This window comes from Schistocerca piceifrons, chromosome 4 (assembly GCF_021461385.2).
Source record: "Schistocerca piceifrons isolate TAMUIC-IGC-003096 chromosome 4, iqSchPice1.1, whole genome shotgun sequence".
In the NCBI taxonomy this organism is placed as follows: domain Eukaryota; kingdom Metazoa; phylum Arthropoda; class Insecta; order Orthoptera; family Acrididae; genus Schistocerca; species Schistocerca piceifrons.
Genome location: NC_060141.1, coordinates 503,073,506 through 503,097,816, shown reverse-complemented (window position 1 = coordinate 503,097,816; position 24,311 = coordinate 503,073,506). Strand labels below are relative to the sequence as shown.

General features: G+C 44.7%; 1 protein-coding gene across 3 annotated transcripts in view; it reads left to right on the top strand.

The window, feature by feature from the left end:
• LOC124794698 (irregular chiasm C-roughest protein) overlaps nucleotides 1–24,311 on the top strand; it is a 1,925,819-nt gene that overhangs the window by 1,229,795 nt on the left and 671,713 nt on the right. The window lies entirely within an intron of this gene.

The following is a 24,311-nucleotide window of genomic DNA, read 5'->3' as shown; positions in this document are numbered from 1 at the left end:
TGTACTTCTTGTTGGTCGCAGCGCCGGTGTCTTAACAAGCAGCCCGTTCTTGTATTAAAGTACACACTAATAATGACGGCTCCGTAGGAAAAGAGAGGCAAGCTTACAAGAGGCGACTTCCCGTTCGCTATCTGGCGTCTGCTTTTTACATTATGTGAGTAACACAGTGAGTCTATGTACGTATTCCAAAAATGTGCATACCCCCTGGACGTTTATACCGAACCGAAATGTGTGGGATCTTGCAGCTGTGACTGGAGTTGTGTTCTACCGAAACTACTGTTCGGTAGTATGTAGTAGTACGTAGTACACTACATAGATGACGTAGTAATTGGTAGCATTACCGTTAGTATTGGTAGGGAAACAACCATAAACGAATGTGTAAGAGGAAAATGGGAGTAGACGAATTCTCTCTGCCCTATTTTTTCGAATTATTAAAACCGCACATCATTCAGTGTTACGAATATAAATTTCATTTTATAAGTAATAAAAATTAGTTTATCTCATAAATGCTGGTCCCTTATGTAACCAATACAATTATTTTTGAGACAAATACATTTTACATGCAAAAACGAAAAACAACATATACAGGGTGATTCACGAATATATGCAAATATTTTAGTATGTTATTCTACAAGTAAAACTAAAGAAAAAAGTTCAAATAAACGTAGGTACGCGAATGTTTTGTTACGGAGTTATGGCTAGTAAAAGATTTTGCCTGAAATTTAGAAACTTCGCTAATATGAATCCATCGCAAAACTGTACTAGGTTAAAGTAAAGCACGATTTCCATTTATTTTGTTGTTATCGATTTGGTGAATCTAATAAAACATGTCCCAGACGTGTATCTGCAGTAGTTTTCCAGAACATCCAGAGGAGCGAAGAAGTAATTTAGTAAATTGTTTTACTTACTAACCACTTCGCCCATTTTGTTTTCAACAGAAGTTGTAGAGAATTTATTTTTGGAAAAATGATGGTAATAACGTTAACTGAAACTGTATGAATGTGTCAGATTATCTGCTTTTATTAATACCATAGGACACGTGAATGCATGTTAAACCGGAAAAAACAAAGCTCAGTGTTAAGGAAGTTGTACAGTGTGCATACAATTTCACAATATATTCACAATAAATGTTCAAAAATGTCTCCACCGAGTTCAGTGCATTTAGCTGCAGGTGAATGGTGGGGAGAGGCTACAGGGCAATGCTCAATGTTACTATGTTATAGTCCGCAGCTCGTGGTCGTGCGGTAGCGTTCTCGCTTCCCACGCCAGGATTCTCGGGTTCGATTCCCGGCGGGGTCAGGGATTTTCTCTGCCTCGTGATGACTGGGTGTTGCGTGATGTCCTTAGGTTAGTTAGGTTTAAGTAGTTCTAAGTTCTAGGGGACTGATGACCATAGATGTTAAGTCCCATAGTGCTCAGAGCCATTTGAACCATTTTTTACTATGTTATAAATAGCGTATACTGCCTGAGAATGTACCGATTAGTGGTGCGAAATCGGTCGCAGATTTAATAAAAATCATTCTCACAGCCAGTGCGGAATTTTCTTTGAAAAAAAAAAAAAGATTATTAGCCATTCATCAAATATTTCCAATTTTGGGTAGTAAAGCTTGTCGAAACTTTTGTTTCTCTGTCTTGATCTGTTTACTGTGTTTTGGCCTTCCCCACATATTTTAGCAACCGGGTAAATTATTTCGACGAGATTTTCACTTAGCGCCTGCCAACAAGTGGCCAGGCAAGATGCGCGGGACGTGTACTCGCCCTATCGCGACCACGATGCCTCCGAGTATCAAGGTATACGCCGGTGTGCGGTATTCGGGCCGGCGGCTAGGGCTTATCTGAGGCCGTGTCCCTGCTGTAATTACCTCGCCTCCCCGGTCCAGCCTCTTTATTAGCTCCCGTCGGCTTGCTGCAGCCTCCTCCCTTCCCCTTAACCCTTCCACAATCCCCACCACCGCCCCCTCCCCCAGGATCCTCAATGCCCACGGTATTCTCGAGGACAGACTCCCTCTAGATGCAGCAACCGTCTCACACACGTAGCGCGCTCTGCGGATATCTCACCTGCATAGAGAATGAATCATCCATTGTGTTCGACGTCTGTACTCTGCATGCGATCTTACGGCATGTGGCGGAGGGTACTTCTGTACCACTGTCAGTTCTCCCGTTGCCTGGTCCATTCGCGAATGATGCACGGGAGGATCTTCTGCCCATTAACCTTCGTCTAAACTCCAACTTCTCCGAGATTCTTGCCGTGGTCATCTAGCGAGATATTTTGTGCGTACGAGGAACATTCTTCCTGCAACGTATATGAGCGTAAACCAGGCGACGTGTCCTGGCGGGTCCGTCGGTAGGGATCGACTGCCGTGTCATCTTCTACCTGTCTCATCATTGGATGCTGCATGGCGGGCATCAGATTAGGGACCGCTTTCCCGTACGTCGCCATTACTCGGTCAAGCAATTCCTCGTCTGGCTTCGCAAGACTCGTTACACCCCGTTCTAGTTGGTTCAAATGGCTCTGAGCACTATGGACCCTAACTGCTGAGGTCATCAGTCCCCTAGAACTCAGAACTACTTAAACCTAACCAACCTAAGGACATCACACACATCCATGCCCTAGGCAGGATTCGAACCTGCGACCGTAGCGGTCGCGCGGTTCCAGACTGTAGCGCCTAGAACCGCTCGGCCACACCGGCCGGCCCCGTTCTAGTCCTGTCCATTTTTGTGACCTTGGGCTGCTACTATTCGGTCGAGTAACTGTTCAGTTGTCATCGCGAGGGCGAATGCATCCCAGTGCTGTCCTTCCACGAAGGAAGAATCCCTGGCAGTACCCAGAGTGGAACCCGGGTCCTCCGCAGTCAACGGCGCTGACCACTAAGCTACGGAGTCGCACCCTCGGGAAGTACGCTCTTGGAATTTCAACGACAAACCTCACCATAATCCACAATATTTTTCTGGGAGCATCTGCCACTGTAGTTGCCTGAGCATCTCCATAACGTTCTCGCGATTATTAAACATTATCCCCCATGTATCGTACCGTTCTTCGTTGAATCTTTTCTACCTCTCCTATTAATACAATGCGGTAAGGGTGTCAAATTAATGAATAATATTCAAGAATCGCTTTTACTAGTGTTTTTCAAGGCACATCTTTCATGGATCAATTACATTTCCTTAATAATCCTCCAACGAATCTCAGCCTGTTATCTGCTTTTCCTACTATTTTTTGTGCTCTCATTCCAATTTAGGTCGCACCGTACGGTTATTCAAAAAAATGGTTCAAATGGCTCTGAGCACTATGGGACTGAACATCTGTGGTCATCAGTCCCCTAGAACTTAGAACTACTTATACCTAACTAACCTAAGGACATCACACACATCCATGCCCGAGGCAGGATTCGAGCCTGCGACCGTAGCGGCCACGCGGTTCCAGACTGAAGCGCCTAGAACCGCACGGCCAAACCGGCCGGCCCCGTACGGTTATTCCTTAGCGTTTTACGGCAGCTACTGTTTCCAATGGTTTGATGTCTGTCATGTACTTGAACAGCACCTATTTTTACGCAATACATTATCCAGGTTTAGGGTCAACTGCATTAATCACCGATCTTCTGCAAGCCTTTCTGCATTTCGATAGAGTATTCTGTGGATGGAACATTCCTAAGGACAACCGTACCGCCTATGTATACCCACATGGATCTTCCAACGTTATGTACAGAATCATTAATATTAACCGTAAACAGTAACGAGCCTATAACATTCCCCTGGAGTACGCCTGAAATTATCTTTGCATCCGTAGATTTCGTCCCATTAAGAATAATGTGTTAAGTTCTACCTGCTAGGAAGTCTTGGTTCCAGTTACAAATCTCGTCCGAGTCTCCAGTTCGTATTCTCGTCGTTTTGCAGTTAATTGACTTGCAACAGTAACACTGACACTTTCCGAATACATCTATTAAAATAAAAGTCATCATCATCATCATCATCATTATCATCATCATCAGTGCTCTGGCAAAAGGCAGGTTTTCAAATGGTAGTTCTTCAGGCTGTCCGGTCTTCTGGCATCCTCTTCAATTCTGCATAATTTCCTCTTCCCTTTATGTTATCTATCATGTTGTATCTCCTTCTTCCTCCCAGTCTTCTCCCACAATCCAGTCCTACCACAGCATCTGCTAGCAAGCACTCCCTTCTCAATGAATGTCCCAAACAGTTCTTTTTCCTTTCTCTTACAACCTTCAGCAGACATCTCTCACCAACCCTTTCCAATATTTCATTACTCACTCGTTCCATCCAGCTTATTCTCTCCATTTTCCTCCACATCCACATCTCAAATGCTTCTAACCTTTTTTATCGTCTCAGCGTTCATGTTTCTGCCCCATATAGTGCCACAATCGAGACAAAACATTTGTCAAGTCTTTTCCTTAGACCTGTATCTAATTTACCACATCAGAGTGTCCTCTTTCTGTTAACGCCTCCTTCGCTATGGCATTTCCAGTTTTCACCGCCTGGTGACATCGCAAGTCTTCAGATATTGTGCTTCCAAGATATTTAAATGCACTTATTTGGCTAATGATAGATTGTCCTATTTTAACATTGGACAGTCTGCGTCTTGTAGTGATGTCCATACTCATTGTTGTTGCTGTGTTTATTTACATCCCATATTCCACGCAAGCTTCATTCAGATCATTCAGCATGTTATTCACTGTCCGCTCACTTTCTACCACTAATACCATGTCATCCGCAAATCTTATACACTGTATTCTCTTTCCACAAATACATATTCTTCTTCTCCCATCTAAGACTTTCGCAATAATCTCTCCAAGGTAAGCGTTAAACAACAGTGGGGAAAGGCAACAACCTTGTCTAACACCTGCTACAAATACTTGTTTCTCATTAGCTTATTTTAGGTAAGGAATTAATTTGGCTATTTTCTATCAAAGCACTTGGCTCTACTGTATGCCTAATGATTATTTCTGTGCAACGATGAACTGTGATTTAGTTGTCTGGTTGTGTTTGTTATGAACATACATTCAAAAATGGCTCTGAGTACTACGGAACTTAACATCTGAGGTCATCAGTCCCCTAGAACTTAGAACTACTTAAACCTAACTAACCTGAGGACATCACACACATCTATGCCCGAGGCAGGATTCGAATCTGCGACCGTAGCGGTCGCGCGGATCCAGACTGTAGCGCCTAGAACCGCTACGCCACTCCAGCCGGCTAACACTTTGTTTCATTTCGTATCGGTTGCATGCTTGGTAGTATTCTCAACAGTGTTTTTATTTTGTTCACCATGTTGCTTATAGTTTTCTGAATTGACATCAATTCTGTTCATTTTGACAGGCAATTTGGCCGTAGATAACAGAACGCAGCATGTCATTCTCAATGGAGAGAAGTCTTCTGAATTAAGAGTGATTTCAGGTGTGCCGCAGGGGAGTGTCGTAGGACCGTTGCTATTCACAATATACATAAACGACCTTGTGGATAGCATTGGAAGTTCACTGAGGCTTTTTGCGGATGATGCTGTGGTATATCGAGAGGTTGTAACAATGGAAAATTGTACTGAAATGCAGGAGGATCTGCAGCGAATTGACGCATGGTGCAGGGAATGGCAAATGAATCTCACTGTAGACAAGTGTAATGTGCTGCGAATACTTAGAAAGAAAGATCACTTATAATTTAGCTACAATATAGCAGGTCAGCAACTGGAAGCAGTTAATTCCATAAAATTATCTGGGAGTACGCATTAGGAGTGATTTAAAATGGAATGATCATATAAAGTTGATCGTCGGTAAAACAGATGCCAGACTGAGATTCATTGGAAGAATCTTAAGGAAATGCAATCCGAAAACAAAGGAAGTGGGTTAAAGTACACTTATTCGCCCACTGATTGAATATTGCTCACCATTGTGGTATCCGTACCAGATAGGGTTGATAGAAGAGATAGAGAAGATCCAACGGTGAGCAGCGCGCTTCGTTACAGGATCATTTAGTAATCGCGAAAGCGTTACGGAGATGACAGATAAACTCCAGTGGAAGACTCTGCAGGAGAGAGGCTCAGTAGCTCGGTACGTGCTTTTGTTGAAGATTCGAGAACATACCTTCACCGAGGAGTCAAGCAGTATATTGCTCCCTCCTACGTATATCTCGTGAAGAGACCGTGAGGATAAAATCAGAGAGATTAGAGCCCACGCAGAGGCATACCGACAATCTTTCTTTCCACGAACAATACGAGACTGGAATAGAAGGTAGAACCGATAGAGGTACTCAAGGTAACTCAGTGTGCGAGTTGTGCTTTTACCAGTGGGGGGGATTTCTTAAGGGGTTAGTATAATTATATATGTTACTAGGTTGGACCGTGGCGTTACCCATGGTTAAACAGTAATTTATAAATAGATGTTAATGCCGAAACTCACTATTCACGCATATGCACTATCAGAAAAGCCATCCCTTGTTATATCTTTAAAGGTACATTACAGGTAAAGATTATTTACAAAATCATCTATATACAGGTATACGAGGGGAATTCAAAAAGTAAGGGCACATTTGTGAAAAGCTGTACTTATTCTGACGATAGAAAACTGAAACATGCGTTATTTTTCTACGTAACCTCCCTGGACTTCAATGCAGTTTTCCCGACGTTTTACGAGTTTTTTTATTTCATCAGAAAATACGTTTATCGGTTGCATCTGTAACCAATTTTGCACCACAGCAATGACGTCTTCGTCACTTTCAAATCTTCTTCCCTGTAGTGCTTTCGTTTAGGGTTCAAACATGTGAAAATCGCTTGGAGCCAGGTCTGGACTATATGGTGGATGTTCCAGCACCTCGAATCTCAACTCCTTTATCGCATCGGCTGTCCGTTTGGCAGAATGTGGGCGAGCGTTATCTTGCTACAGGGTGACACCTCTTCACAGTTTTCCACGACGTTTGGATCTGATTGCAGGTCTTAGTTTCGTACGCAACACATCACACCCACCATACAACACAGACCTGGCTCTAAAGTCTCGTTTACGCTCGGGCGACGTCTTGCAACATTGTGGCGCGCTACGGAAATGTGGCGCGCGTCGTCTTATCATTTAGTTCTAAATGTTTTGAAATGCTTAAGTACTTGGGGTCAGGGATTTTCTCTGCCTCGTGATGACTTGGTGTTGTGTGATGTCCTTAGGTTAGTTAGGTTTAAGTAGTTCTAAGATCTAGGGGACTGATGACCATAGATGTTAAGTCCCATAGTGCTCAGAGCCATTTGAACCATTTTTTTTGCTTAACTACTACATAACACTTTTTCAGAATTAATAAGCAAACATATTAATAGTATTAATAGTAAGCTTTCAGTGTTAGGATCCACAAATTTAAATTATATGTAAAGTTTTACTCGAGTGTGTGGGAGATAAACATCCCAGATTGGGATGCATAAACTAAAACCAGAGGAGGGAATGGTCTGATGCAGAGGAGGGGAAATCCCCCCCATCCCCCCTGCAAATCGCACACTGAGGTAACCTCCGCCACACACCGTCAGGTAGCTTGCGGAGTATGGATGTAGATGTAGATTGTTTCGAAAGTGCGACGGCCTGTCTTTTTCGTACTAATACACTGAATATTTTCAAAACAGAGCTTTCTTTCGTTTATCAATCAGGGTATCAAATTGACGTCTAAAAATATCGAAAAAATAAAATAGTAAAGTTTTGCCAAGAGAAGGGTTGATATTGTCAACTTGCCACACTCTCCCCAATATAGATTTGTCGGTCAGGTGAGCATCGACCCTCTGCGACGACGACGAGTGAAGCGCTGCAGTATCGGTGGGCTCAGCACTCCCTCTGTGTGGCGCGGCGCGGCTTGGGTCCCTCTGTGGCCGGGAGGCGCCTGCGGGCAGCATCGACCGGCCAGTACAGGTGGCGTTGTTTATCCGCCGCCTTAATTAGTCCCGGGAGCGCATCCGTCACGGCGAGGAGCCGGCGCGTCAATCTGGGCCGCCCACTGCGTTTGTTGTCGCCGATTTACCGGCGGGGCGCCATGCAAAGTAGGCCGGCGGGGGCGGCGCGCCCGCCCACGACCGCACCGTCCCACGGAGCTCGCTGTTCTCTTTGCGCACTGCGCCTCTTTCAGACCACGCACTTTTAAGTTAAAGTGGACCATACAGTACTTTTGCGTAAGTCGGAAAACTCTACATCTACATGTACAGGGTGTTACAAAAAGGTACGGCCAAACTTTCAGGAAACATTCCTTACACACAAATAAAGAAAAGATGTTATGTACACATGTGTCCGGAAACGCTTAATTTCCTTGTTAGAGCTCATTTTAGTTTCGTCAGTATGTACTGCACTTCCTCGATTCACCGCCAGTTGGCCCAATTGAAGGAAAGTAATGTTGACATCGGTGCTTGTGTTGACATGCGACTCATTGCTCTACATGCGACTCATTGCTCTGCATCAAGCACATCAGTACGTAGCATCAACAGGTTAGTGTTCATCACGAACATGGTTTTGCAGTCAGTGCAATGTTTACAAATGCGGAGTTGGCAGATGCCCATTTGATGTATAGATTAGCACGGGGCAATAGCCGTGGCGCGGTATGTTTGTATCGAGACAGATTTCCAGAACGAAGGTGTCCCGACAGGAAGACGGTCGAAGCAATTGATCGGCGTCTTAGGGAGCACGGAACATTCCAGCCTATGAAGCGCGACTGGGGAAGACCTAGAACGACGAGGACACCTGCAACGGACGAAGCAATTCTTCGTGCAGTTGACGATAACCCTAATGTCAGCGTCAGAGAAGTTGCTGCTGTACAAGGTAACGTTGACCACGTCACTGTACGGAGAGTGCTACGGGAGAACCACTTGTTTCCGTACCATGTACAGCGTGTGCAGGCACTATCAGCAGCTGATTGGCCTCCACGGGTACACTTCTGCGAATGGTTCATCCGACAATGTGTCAATCCTCATTTCAGTGCAAATGTTCTCTTTACGGATGAGGCTACATTCCAACGTGATCAAATTGTAAATTTTCACAATCAACATGTGTGGGCTGATGAGAATCCGCACGCAATTGTGCAATCACGTCATCAACACAGATTTTCTGTGAACGTTTGGGCAGGCATTGTTGGTGATGTCTTGATTGGGCCCCATGTTCTTCCACCTACGCTCAATGGAGCACGTTATCATGATTTCATACGGGATACTCTACCTGTGCTGCTAGAACATGTGCCTTTACAAGTACGACACAACATGTGGTTCATGCACGATGGAGCTCCTGCACATTTCAGTCGAAGTGTTCGTACGCTTCTCAACGACAGATTCGGTGACCGATGGATTGGTAGAGGCGGACCAATTCCATGGCCTCCACGCTCTCCTGACCTCAACCCACTTGACTTTCATTTAATGGGGCATTTGAAAGCTCTTGTCTACGCAACACCGGTACCAAATGTAGAGACTCTTCGTGCTCGTATTGTGGACGGCTGTAATACAATACACCATTCTCCAGGGCTGCATCAGCGCATCAGGGATTCCATGCGTCGGAGGGTGGATGCATGTATCCTCGCTAACGGAGGACATTTTGAACATTTCCTGTAACAAAGTGTTTGATGTCACGCTGGTACGTTCTGTTGCTGTGTGTTTCCATTCCATGATTAATGTGATTTGAAGTGAAGTAATAAAATGAGCTCTAACATGGAAAGTAAAGAAATATTTCCTGAAAGTTTGGCCGTACCTTTTTGTAACACCCTGTATACTCCGCAGGCGCCCCCCCCCCCCCCCCCCCCCTCTATGTTCCACTCGCGGATCGTGCGAGGGAAGAACAACTGCCTGAACGCCTCAGTACGAGCTCATATTTCCCTTATCTTTGAATAATAATCATTACGCGATTTGAAAGTTGGTGGCAATAATATATGCTCTATATCCTCGGTGAAGATTGGATTTCTGAATTTAGAGAGCTGCCGCTTCTGTTTTGCGCGTCGTCTAATCTGCAAGTGTGACCCACTTCAAACTTTCTATGAGATTTGTAACGCTCTCGCGATGGCTAAATGTACCAGTCACGAATCTTGCCGCTCTTCTTTGGACCTTCTCAATCTCTTGAATCGGAACCAACTGGTAAGGGTCCCATACAGACGAACAATACTCTAAGACTGGACGAACTAACGTATTGTAAGCTATTTCCTTTGTTGAACGACTGCATCGCTTCAGGATTCTACCAATAAACCGCAGTCTAGAGTTCGCCTTACCTGTTACTTGTGTAATCTGATCATTCCATTTGAGATCATTTCGAATAGTCACACCCAGATACTTGACTGATGTTACCGCTTCCAAAGACTAATCATTTATTTTGTACTCATACATCTGAAACGTCCCCTTAGAAAAGTTTATGAATTACTGTGCTGGTAAACCCCTTACGTTATTTGATTTTTAAACAGCTGAGCAAATCTGAACGCACTCGGACATTTCGCTCTTTACTTATTCTGATCAACACTAAACTGACACACAATATTGTTAGCGCAACGCAATCTGACTTTCAATAATCCCTACAAAAGAATGGCCCTGACTAACATAGCCTATACCTTTCACAAATCACTTACCTCACAAAAATCTTCGTTATTCGAACTACTGCAAAACAGCGAGCGCCAATACTTCCAGCTAAATAAAAGATTCTAACTACTGAAGGCACTAACTACTGATAGGCATACTTAGCAAATGAAAAATTTTGATAGAGAACAAACAAAGTATTTACCTTAATAGTGTTCAAAAGTCAGTATATATATATATATATATATATATATATATATATATATATATATATATATATATATATATAAAGTTCATGACATCCAGTCTTACAAATTTACTCTCTCTGATGGACACACGTCCATATTATCCGCTCTCAAAACTCCGCCATCTCACTCCCTACATCCACCACTGCTGGCGGCTCACCTCCAACTGCGCAACGCTACGCGCTGTTCACATCCAACTGCCCAACACTACAATAGCCAATTCCAACAATGCAAACCAGCCACAGACTGCACACAGCACAGTCAGTGATTTTCATATAGAGCGCTACGTGGCGTTACCAACATAAAAACCTAAACAGCCTACTTACACATTAATGGGGATTTTCGCCTTGTTGTACGCAGTAGATTACACCTACCACTGTTGAGAGATAACTGCCAGTCATTACACCACTCATTTATTTTCTACAAATCCTCTTTGTTCACAACTTTCGTGTGATCTACTTTCCTGTAGACTACACCATCATCGGTAAACAGTCTAAGGCCGCTGTCAATGCCATCAACTAGATCGTTTATGTAAATCGCAAAAAGCTGCCCTGTGAGAGTAAGGAAAAAGCCAACAATGGTTCACTTCATATCTGCAAAATAGGAAACGTAAGGTTGTTCTCCAGTTCCAACGAACAGAAAAAAAGGGGGCAGGCTTCAATCTGAATGGTGTTATCTAAAGTGGGGGTGCTTCACTGTTCTGTTCTGGGTTCACTATTTTTTTATGTATATCAACATTCTGGCATTACGCGTGGCAGGTGACTGGAAATTTTTTCTGACACACTTTTTATTGTGAAAGGAGTGGAAGGTAATACAAATGATGTAGCTAATACGGTAATCAGTAACACCTGCACGTGGATTTCAGAGATCAGATTAACATTTAACTGCAAAAAAACGCGCTTCACACAGTGTCTGAAGCGAAACTCGCGTAATACCGAAATTTTACTGTCGAAAGGTGGTCCAAGTCAGTGAAGTAGACTATTTTAAATTCTTAGGTCTCCGGTGGTAGGTGGAAGGCTTTCTTGGAAGTATCGCGTTCAACATCTTGTGCAGAAACTGAATGCTGCCGTTGTTGCGTATAATGGTGTCAGACTCTTGACACTGAACCGTGAAGACTTGTTTACTCAGCTTACTTTCAAAAAAGGTTCAAATGGCTCTGAGCACTATGGGACTTATCGCCTGAGGTCATCAGTCCCCTAGAGCTTGGAATTACTGAATCCTAACTAACCTAGAGACATCACACACATTCATGCTTTAGGCAGGATTCGAACCTGCGACCGTAGTGGTCGCGCGGTTCCAGACTGAAGCGCCTAGAACCGCTCGGTCACACCGGCCGGCTATCTACGTTTACATGTCGACTCTACGTTAATATTGGTACCATAACCCTCAGGACAACATCCAACAACACTACCAATCAATGCCAAGCCGAATAACTGCTTGCATAAGAGCTAGACGTGGACCAACACGTTACTAACTTGCTCAATTTGGGCAGCACTGTGCCTTGCCTAAATCTTCCAGTTTTTCTGAAAGTTTATTTGTTTTTATGTACAACTACACCACATTACCGAATTCCGTCCTATTCGGATAATTCTTTCGCGGTGCGTCTTTCTTCCGTTCTTTTTTAAGTGTATTTTGGGGCATTCTGTTTACTAACCAAAAACATCCTTACCCCATTAAAAGTCGGTCAGACCAATCTGTGGTAGCAGACCGCCAACTTTGTGAAGTCTTTTGTCCAGATGTCTCGGGATTCATACTCTTCTATCCCTGTTCATACATTTTGTGATGGGATTTGTGATTTACAGTACTGACTCACTAAGAAGAAACACCAACATTCATTCAGTGAACACTAGGATGAAAAACGATATCGTCTTGGGTAACACGTACTACGTATTGTACGAAAAGATGTGCACTATTCAGCAAGTTTCATTTTCAATAGGCCTCCACCAGCACTCAAAATTTGAGTGATATTCCCCAGTACTCAAATCTAAGTTGAAGGATATTCTCTACAGGAGTTCCTCGCCGCAGTTGAGACTTTTTCTGTGTAATTTATTATTTATTTGTACGCTTTTTTTAATTTTATGGGACTTAACTGCTAAGGTCATCAGTCCTTAAGCCTACACACTACTTATCCTAAGGACAAACACACACACCCATGCCTGAGGGAGGACTCGAACCTCCGCCGGGACCAGCCGCACAGTCCATGACTGCAGCGCATTAGACCGCTCTGCTAATCCCGCGCGGCTATTTATTCGTCACTGTCTCATAATTTTATTGTGTTTAATTAGTTCTTTAACTCTTTAGTTGATAACGCTGCTAATCATCGTTCTCTAAGCTATATACTGACCTGTTCCATAACGAAATAGATTTGGATTTCAGTATCCCATAGAAACTGATGTAAAAATAAAGATTACCTTTAGATCTGCAGTAAGCAACTGATTGTTTGGCAGACCTCCTGTCATATGAGGGGTTTTAATAACAGTTGGTGCCAGACTTGTTTGACGAACGGTCAAACTTAGCAGCGCTGAGAACAGATTACATTAAGAAGAAGGGGCTAATAGAGAACCACATAATTAGGAAATTGGATTACTAATTTTTATTGCCAAAGACATACAGGAAATTAAACTCCCGCCGAGTACGGTACACCTAGAAGCACTTGGGCAGTGTCAGAGATTTAGTTTATGATTTCCTGCAATTGGGAACCATGTAGTTGTGTGAATAGAAGAGCAAGAGAGGCATCAAGGAATCGTCCATCTGGTAATGAATAAAAGTGTGGGGAATAAAAGTATAGAACAATAACAAGATTCCAATACAGATAACACTTTAAATAGGATGTAGTTTGCAGTAGTTATGCAGAGATCAGGTGGCTTGCACATGGTGGACTAGCATGGAGAGCTGCATCAAACCAGAACTCGGACTGAAGACCACAACGCCGGCCGGAGTGGCCGAGCGGTTCTAGGCGCTACAGTCTGGAACCGCGCTACCGCTACGGTCGCAGTTTCGAATCCCGCCTTGGGCATAGACGTTTGTGATGTCCTTAGGTTAGTTAGGTTTAAGCAGTTCCAAGTTCCAAGCGGGCTGATGACATCAGAAGTTAAAGTCCCATAGTGCTCAGAGCCATTTGAACCATTTTTGAAGACCACAACAAATACAACAACAACAACAACGGTCGCACAAACTTACCAGATGCAACAACGTTTGGCGATACCTCCCAACCATGAATGAGGTGCGGCGTTCTGTCTGATAATTCTCAGTCCATCAGCAAGATGTTCCGTCAGAGAGAGAGAGAGAGAGAGAGAGAGAGAGAGAGAGAGAGAGAGAGGGAGAGAGGGAGAGAGTCGATTACGCAGATTGTCTTGCGTAGCCTAATCAACAGGTGGGAACGTGAAGCGAGCCGTGTAGGGGACTGTCCATGGAGGCGTATACCAGCAGCAAGCTGCTGCCGCCTCCAGGAAAGCCGCCGGCGCCGCCACGCTCCCAGAGGAGATTCCTTCTCCCAGCCCACTGCTGGGACGCGCAGATGGCCACCGACCGATACGTCCTCGCCTGCTTCTGGGGACTCTATCCCGCGGAGCGCGTCTCCCGACACAGATTGCATCACAGTCTTGCCGAGGCGATTGTTCGTGATCTCTCCGAGCAGACGGCCGAAGCCACAGTGGCCATGTGTGGGGTCCGTACCAACTTCTTGACGACTCTCTCTCTCTCTCTCTCTCTCTCTCTCTCTTACGCTCTCCCTCTCTTTCTCTTTCTCATCTATCTGTCTACTGAAGCTACGCTTTGGAGATGCTGTAGAGTGACGAGTGGACCGACTGATTTTGGCGCAGTATTTGTTGTTCGTACTCGTTGCAAGTAGGGTATTTTACAGCGTCTCCAGTCGACATTACTGCCCAAAACTTAATGATGTGGACCTGTTGTAACGGCAACAGAAAACTTAATGATGTGGACCGGTTGTAACGGCCAGATATCTCACGCGGGAGCTGCAGATGGACAAGTACACTTCAGGCACACGTAGCGAAAATTCTTCCCTTCTCCTTGCGCAGATATCACACAGTCCTTGACGGCAATGATGATCGTCAATACGCTGCTTGGCTCAGCATTAAAACATTTTTGGGGATGCCAAGATAGTTTGTTGATCACGAGAACTATCCGTATGAAATGTGTATCACTGCTATTCACAATCACTCACAGTTCAAATAAAACACTGTCAAATCAGTGCCGTCTATAGAAACTGCCCGCACAATCTACGTCCCTCTCCGTCCTCAGGTGCCTGGCCAACCTTCATGTCGGGCCCTTCTGGAATATCAATTCTCAAATGCTAGTCAAACAAAAAAAATGGTTCAAATGGCTCTGAGCGCTATGGGACTCAACTGCTGAGGTCATTAGTCCCCTAGGACTTAGAACTAGATAAACCTAACAAACCTAATGACATCACAAACATCCATGCCCGAGGCAGGATTCGAACCTGCGACCGTAGCGGTCTTGCGGTTCCAGACTGCAGCGCCTTTAACCGCACGGCCGAGACCACAAAAGAAAACGCTTTCTTGCTAGGGTGGAATCTGGTCTTTGTGAGACAAGAAACGTATTTGTGAATCGACCACGCACCCCGTGCGTGATCACGGAGCAGTAACTGAGTTCGCCGGCCGGAGTGGCCGAGCGGTTCTAGGCGCTACAGTCTGGAACCGCGCGACCGCTACGGTCGCAAGTTCGAGTCCTGCCTCGGACTTGGATGTGTGTGATGTCCTTAGGTTCGTTAGGTTTAAGTAGTTCTAAGTTCTAGGGGACTGATGACCTCAGAAGTTAAGTCCTCAGAAGTTAAGTCCCATAGTGCTCAGAACCATTTGAACCATTTTTTAGTAGTTGAGTTCATACTATACAGCACAACGTTACAGTCTTCAATAACGCATTATTCATTTGGCCTGACTATCTTCAACATTATCTTTCAAATTTGGTAGTCTCAGCACAGGGTCAATTATGGAAAAGTATTAAAGTCTACTGTCTTTATGCTCAAATGGCTCTGAGCACTATCAGGACTTAGCATCTGTCTTTATGCTGCCTGCCAATATTACACCTGACCGGCATCGTGACGCGATATTTAGTGCACTGATCTCGCGTTGCACATAACTGAGGACGACGATTAATAATAATAATAAGAAGAAGAAGAAGGAGGAGGAGGAGGAGGCGGAGGAGGAGAAAAAGGTGCTGGTGAGCTGTGTGTGTGTGTGTGTGTGTGTGTGTGTGCGTGAGAGAGAGAGATAGAAACGACCTGCAAGGTTCCCACGCATTCCCTTGGCCTAAGCGACGTTAGTTCAGTCAAGCAACTCCCGCAATTTTTTTTTATCAAATACAATACTCAGTTTCAGGTACCATAATCAGAGTTAAATAAAGTGAATGAGAATCATGTGTGCTGCATATCTCCAGTCATGACAATGAGCAGATAGTTTTAGCTTATTAACAGAAGAAGGCGAGCCAGACGACTTGTAACGTTTCAGAAGTAACGGCTCCAAAGTGCAGAAAATCGACAACGGCTGGGAGAGCAGGATACTGACTCCATGCCCCTCCGTACCGCGTAATAACGCCATAGGCAAAGGGAGACATGGCGGACGATCGATCCTAATTGGCTCGTCAGGTACGACTATTCCTTGTTTTACGGTTTTCCCTATTTCGAAATTCAGTCTAGACTGATCTTGTGCGGTTACGACCATTTCGCCAAGTTTCGGACTGCGCTTCTAGTTAATCGTTCACTACGAGCACTTAGCTGTTACCTACCACTCCAGATATTTGTTCCACGGGTCACCTCGTAACACTGCGCCAAATGGTACTGAACTAATACCTATGTCGACTAGGACAGTGAAACAAGTTGAAAAATCTTGGTTAAAAGCCTTGAAGTCGTGGGGGCGAGGTGCCGAGTTGAGATGCGGAAGCAGCCGTGGAGGTGACAGGCAGAGGGCGGGTGATAAGACACGGCGGCAGGCACAACGGCGAGTCGCGTCATTAGCGGGCGTAATTAAGAAGCGGCCGAGGTGGCGGCGATTTTTGTGGCAGATGCCGAGCAGTGGGCGGGCCGGCGATATTTTCCGAGGCTGACGGCTGCCCGAGGAGGCCACGAGAACAGCAGTGGGGCACGAGGAGGGGGAGGGGGGAGGGATCGATCGCCGGCGGCGGCAGTGGCGACAACTTTGTTTTTGCCGGGCGCCGGAGCGGACAACATTTCGCGACAGCAAACAACAGCGCCGTTGTAGACCAGCCGGCAGCGTGGAGCGAGCAGCAGCAGCAGCAGCAGCAGCCAGCAGCCAGCCGTATCGATCGCTGACGACGATCGCCGGGGCCTCTCGTACGGCTGGAGCCTGTCAGTCCAGCCGCTCTGCCAAACCGCCCTCGGCGTCATCCCTACACAGGGGAACCTGCATGGACTGTACGGCTAGTATACAACGCTCGCCATTAATGTTGCAACACCATGAAAGTGGCGCGCAACAAACGTCAAACTTGATGAACTGTACTACGTCATTCGGTATGCATATGATTAGCATTTCTGCATAACCATACAAATCAGGTAGGACTGTCGCCATCTGCGTCCAGTTTGTCACGAAAGATTACGCGACGCGCTTTCTTATTCAGAAACCGCCTTTGAATTTTGGTTCTTTGTGAACAGAGCGCGTTTTGCTTCGGTTCTCTTAATTAACCAATTAATTAATTTCTTTCGGAGCGCCACCGTAGCCCAGCGGTTAGCGCTGGCGCATTAATTGCGGAAGGACTAGGCATAGATTCCGGGTACATCCTCAGATTTGTCTGAGGTCGGGAGGTCTCAGTCTAGTGAGGCCGGATGAAGGGCGACGAGAAAAAGGATGGCTCTGAGCACTATGGGGCTTAACATCTGAGGTCATCAGTCCCCTAGAACTTAGAAATACTTAAACCTAACTAACCTAAGGACGATGAATGGTGGACCTCACGTGGTTCCCAAGTTGTGCAGCGACTGTAAACCGTAAAATTATCAAATATGCAGCAACCAGTCGCAAAATCGTGTTTTATTTATTCACTTTTGCAAATCGATTTCAACTGATTAACAGCCACCATCGGTGCTTTCAACGAATATGTGCCCTGAGTAGTAATACTATCTTAAGCAGAGGTCAATATTACGTTTGACCTCTGCTTAAGACAGTATTACTATTCAGGGCACATATTCGTTGAAAGCACCGATGGTGGCTGTTAATCAGTTGAAATCGATTTGCAAAAGTGAATAAATAAAACATGGTTGCTGCATATTTAGTAATTTCAACATAAGGACATCACACACATCCATGCCCGAGGCAGGATTCGAACCTGCGACCGTAGCGGTCGCGCGGTTCCAGACTGTAGGGCCTAGAACCGTTCGGCTACTCCGGCCGGCGAGGCCTAAGGCCTAATCCGCGAGTGATGTTTACGTTTACTTATTTATTAATTTAAGATCCGACTCATTATAGATTCACGATCCTGTTCAGCCGATACCCGATGAGCTAGCAGTGGGACAGAAGTGGTTCCCAATGGGTGTAAATAGGAGGCATTTATCAGTTCCCGTATTTACCTGACAAACAAAGGGAACCTCCTGAAAACCTTGGTCGGAAATGCGAGGGAGGGAGAGGGGGGCTAATTTAATTAATTTCAGCGATTGTGTCCTTCATTGCCCCAGACAAACTTTAAAATGTTGTGTGTATGTGTTGAGTATGAAACTTCAGGGCAGATTAAGTTTATATGCCGGACCAGGACCAGAAACCGGGACCTTTGCCTTCCGCGAACAACATAGCAGATGAGATACTAGCAGAAGCAAAGCTGTTAGAATGAGTCATGAGGCGTTCTTGGGTAGCTCAGTCGGTAGAGCATTTGCTCCCGAATGCCAACGGTCATAGGTTCGAGACCTGGTCCGGCACACTCTTAATCTGTCTGGACGTTTCATATCAGCGTTCAGTCCTCTACCGTTCAAAATTTCATTCTGTATTGAGTATGTATGATGTGTATGTGCGTGTATGTTATTGTATGGAGTTATCTGTTGAATCACGCGCCGGAACTCCATTGCGTGAGGATTGTGGACTTTCGAAGGCGATGTTTATTCACACGCGATATTGCTGCGTGCTGCTCCCTCGATTGTTACATTCATATGGAATTTACGGGTTCAGCAGGGCCATAACCAACGCCATGCAATCCTCATCCTCAAACGCTTAGCGCCCGAGAGGGCAGGCATATCGCTCGGTCGTTCATCAAATAAATACCAGATACCACAAGCTTTTCGTCTTCCGCATGTAACTACAAGCGAGATGACGCTGTGGTTGAATCCCTGTTCCAACATTCAGGAGGAGTGCGGTTCAAAACCCGATTCCGCTATATGAACTTGGGCATTCTGACGTTTTCGTACTTCGACCAAGGTATACATTGGGTTGGCTCCACGGTTTCTCTGAGAACACAACGCCGGTTTCTTTCCCCAGTCTTGTCCTATCGGAACTTATGGTCCACCGCTAATGACCTAGACGTTGATGGGCTCGTAAAACCCTAATCTTGTTTGCATTACGTTTTCCAGATCGCTGTATTCCTTCCTGCTACTATTTTCCGTTTATATCTGTAGATTATTGACCCGAATTCTGTAATACCCCGTCCACTCCACTAAACAATTCCCTTGTTGATGGTATGGGCCATTTTGTCTATGGACCTCAGCATTGCTTCCAAATCTCCTGGACGATTAAAACGCTGCTGGGACGGGACTGGAACCCGAAACCTTGCTTTTTACGTTAAAATGATCAAGTGAATGAGTTACCCATGCATGACCACGACGTCCACTCACAGCTTTACATCTGCAAGTACTTCTCTGCTAGTTTCCAAACAACACAGAAGTTTTCGTGCATACCTTTCAGGACTAGAATTCCTGGAAGAGAGAAAATTGCAGAGATAAAGAAGTTTAAAGAAAAGATACGTAGGAGAACTGCAGCAAAGTTTGGAAAGAGGAAGATATGCCATGGCGGAAGTAAAACTGCAAGGGTAGTGATAATGAATCGTGCTAGCATAAGGTTACGGATTCTAGTCACAGCCCGGCAAACAATTTTACAGAAAGTATCAGAATTGATACCTGCTTCTCACTCCTCTTCTACTGAAAGGTTTTCAAGGGGTTTGTTGCTTTAGGAATCATTTCCTCGGTGAACTCCCTCTTCATCTTATACCTCTAGTGGAGTTACTGAATGTGAAATTTTTGGAAATTTGTGTAAAGGTCTTATGGGACCAACCGCTGAGATCATCGGTCTACTTAATCTAACTTACTCTAAGGACAACACACACATACCCATGCCCGAGGGAGGATCAGAACCTCCGACGGTGGCAGCCGCGCGAACCGTGACAAGTCACTTAAGACCGCTCGGCTACCCCGAGCGGCCTACTGATTGTGAAGTCGGCACTGAAAGCCATCTGTAGTCATACTTATATAAAATTGTTGGTTTTATCCTCGCACCGGTAATATTGCCTGTAACACAAAATTTTATTTTTTTGCCGTGTACAGCCGTGTAATTAACATTTAATACTCGGCTGCGACCGGCTTTACTTTGTTAAAATCTGATTGTGCAATAATAGTAAAATAATCTGCAACATACAAGGTCTGTTGATGAGTATTGAATTCCATTGCTAGTACTTTTTAATGTGTCTTGATCTGTCCTTTAGTCGCCGAAGTGATGGCTTCTGAGACATTCTAACGGTGTGCACTGTTATAGACGTGTCATAGCGGCATGATGATATCACTGTAAATTTTTGGCGTAGTTTTCATGAGAGGATGGTTGTTAAATAAGAAACCAACTGTTTTATTCCTTATAGAGTTACAAATTATTAATAATCGCTTAGACTGTCGCCACCATAGACACGTCGGCGCGACTGAGTTCGACTGCATCATCTGTGTCTATCTCGTTAGACACTTCGGCGAACATTGAAATGAACACAGCACTTTCCCATTTTTGACTCGTGATACTGGCACCTCCCTTGCACCCTCGACAAACGGGCGAGGTCGGGCAGTGATTAGCACACTGGACTCGCATTCGGGAGGACAACAGTTCAAACCCGTGTCCCACCATCCTAATTTAGGTTTCCGTGATTTCCATAAATCGCTTCAGGCAAATGCGGGGATGGTTCCTTTGCAAGGACCACAGCCGACTTCCTTCCCCATCCTTCCCTAATCCAAAGGGACCGATGACCTCGCTGTTCGGTTCCCTCCGCGGAATAAGCCAACCAACCAAGCACCCTTGACATGATTTTTACGATCGTTAATTCGTACCAGCCCGCACACGGTCACCCGGCCGTGATTGCATCCCATTCGCTGTTACCTCTCCAGCCTCCCTCTCTTTTCCTTCCCTTTGTGACCGGCGCTGTCCTCTGACTCTCCCCATAGCTCGGTTTCTTCACTTTCCTGTCTTGTTCTGATCGTGTGAACACGACGCAAGGGTTCACAGTTGCGAAACACTTGTTTTTCACGTGATAGTGTGCCGAGCACAACACTTTTCTTAACAGTTTCTTTTTCCTTGATCCTTTTGTAGTCGAAAAATTAACAAAGAGGCACAAAGTGCAGGGGCAACTTCAGGTAATTTATATATTAAAAACTAATCACATGTGTGTTAATAAAAATGTGATGTGACATCTGAACTCATGGAATATTTCGTCAACTTGCAGTGTGATTACTTAATCTGTCAATATCTGTTTTCTTCATATAGTTCCTTCTTTTGGTCAAATATTTGAGCAGAGCGAAAACAAGACTCCTTAGAAATTACACAATGGATTCTTGTCCGAATTTTCATAGCCAAACAAAGAATAGAAACTGGACAAGTGCTGTACCAAAGTGACCAGCGTGAGGTCCTTTCTTGCAAAATAAATAAAAACAAAATTGCTTGAAAGTAATGAGGTTAATTAAGAAAAACTAGTTTAGTATGCTGAGAAAAAACTGAAATATTTCACTAACAGCTGCTGGTAGTTATGTTAGTGAAATGTCTCTTCAATGCCTGACTATTTTTCACATGAAAAGTTACATTGCTGCAGAAATTGTGGAATTATTTCTTCCATGACGAGAAAATACAAAATTACAGCATCAACTGAAATTTCTCTGCTTTTTGATGATCTACATATTCTTAATAATAATAGCATACCGACCGAATTTAAATATGTTTTATATTTATTGAGCACAACTCGAAAACATCAAAAAATTTGAAACAAACTGTCAGATGTTTTGTGAAATGATGTGTCTAAATGACGAAATAAAATAGATTAGAGAAACATTTGACTTGCCTCATATGCTGTACATGATTTCGAGTGTCAATCAAAGTGAGCGGCAAATGTTTCTCTAACCTACTTTATTTCTTAATTTTAGACGAAAGGTTTCACAAAAGGTTTTACTGTTTTTGCCTTGCACCTGCTTTTATGATATTGAATTTCAGGCTGTTACCCAAATCATATCACCTGCATTTAATAGCTTTTCATTGTTTATTTCTAAAATTAGTTCACTTACGTGGTCGGGGACCGTAACATTACGTGCCCTTCCTACACGAGAGGCAGCGGCGGCGATTGTAAAACCGCAGAGGAAATGCTTAACCCAGTGGTCGTGTCTTCACGGGTGACCGCCCCCCAAAGGCGGCGATCTGGAGCCCCTTGTCCCGCTCGCAGCAGCAGCAGCAGCAGATCCGGGACGGAAGGGAACGGCGCCCGATCGATGGCACAGTAAAACGGCGAGGGCATCGTTAGGGCGGGCGCGGCCGAAGCGTGCGATTTCGTCATTAGCGCCGCGGACCTGTTACGACGGCTGCGCCCCGCTCACAGCGAGTAACGAGCGGCCCCTGCAGTATAGGCAGCGCCGCCGTGCTACTCGGCCTACGCGTCAGCAAGTACTACCGTCTTCCCCACACTCTTTGACGTGCCATTTCGAATCGCGTAGGCTGCACCCCTACGCGCCCTGCATCGCTACCTAGAATCGAAAACTACGTGGAAGCATTCCAAATTCTGAATTTCTGTGCTGCGAGTGAGTCTAGAACAGAGCCGGCCAGAAATTCTGCACGCGTGCGGTGCTCCTGCACATGTCCAACTTCCGGGTCACAGCGAGCACGCCGCAGCCGTCAGCGTTCATGTAGTGCATCTTTCTACGCACAGATGTCGCTTTATCAACTTGCTGAGATACTCTGTACCGGCGCATTCTAGTGCTCTTTCCACAGCTTGCATGCCAACCATGGGAAGGTATTTCGCGTATTAAACATTTAAAATACTGTCACAGTCTACTCATTGAGACGTCTACTTTTATGTTAACAGTTTAACCCAGTAAGACAAGTAAGACAGTTAACAACCGTGGGTTTTTATTAAGGCAGATTGACTGACGGCACGTAAATACGCGCAGTGTTTTTGATCTAGTATTTAAGAAAGAGAGCACTTAGCGACTTCCAACGAACCTTAGTCATGATTTCAAATAACATTAAACTAATGCAAGGTTTCCTATAACTAATTCTCGGTGCCCTGAGTTATACCCACATAATTTCTGTCTCACTGACCTCTGAACAGAATGATAATCGCAGACCTCTCGATGATCACCTGTTATTTCAATACCATTATTGCTATATCTTTCATCAGTTCCGTCTGAAATCTGCACAATAACCGACAATTAGATGAATGTTATGTTTTATCGACTTCAGCTGAGCGTAGCCCTTCACACATTTTTTTTTTTTTTACAAAAGAACCTAAATGTAAGTATACAACAATCGGTTTAATGACCAATTTTCCTTATAATAATGTAACATGGAGCAGAATGAGGCAATAGTGCACAGTTAGTAAACAATAATTTTTAATTATGAAAGGAATAAATCCAAACACGTTTATCACTGGTCATGAGAAATGATATAGCTAATATCGGGCACAAAAGCACTGCTCATTGACAAACGCAAGCAGTTGCGGGAGATTTTCATCACTGATGCTTGATCAAAACGACTGAGAACATAGATCTTCTGTTCTTTACTTTTTCACAGTACCTGCCATTTCTCAGTACTTCTCTGTTAAAGTTACGGTCACCAGGGGTAAACGAGACTGGGTATGTTGCGCTCTTGCTTGTACCACATAAACAGGGAAGAGGAGCCGCCGCCGTTCATTTAGGACACATGCCTATTAACAGATGTCGCTGTCGCTCGCTATCGCACACGTGCGCACATGTGCAGCACTTCCGCACGTCTGCACACTGTGCAGCGTTTGGCCGGCCCTGGTCTAGAATGTGGCCCTGCAGACTAGCTATCTCGTCTGACACTGCGCTCTCTTCCTATTAGATCCTATTACCTGAATACGCAGTGAACTGTAGCATGAAACTCTGTCTTTGACAAAGTGGAAAAGGCTAAATAAATCCATATACAGACGAAAATGAAAGTTATTGAAAGTCTAGTGCCGACAGTTACGATTTATTTAGAAAGTGGTAGCATGTTACACTGAAGCGCACCTGCTGTCTCTTCTAAATAAAGCATATTTCTCTGCAACGTACCTCAAGTAGTAGTAACATCACGAAGAATGAAATAATATCGATGCTTATTGTAGTACTGGCCAGAAAAATGTTTTCT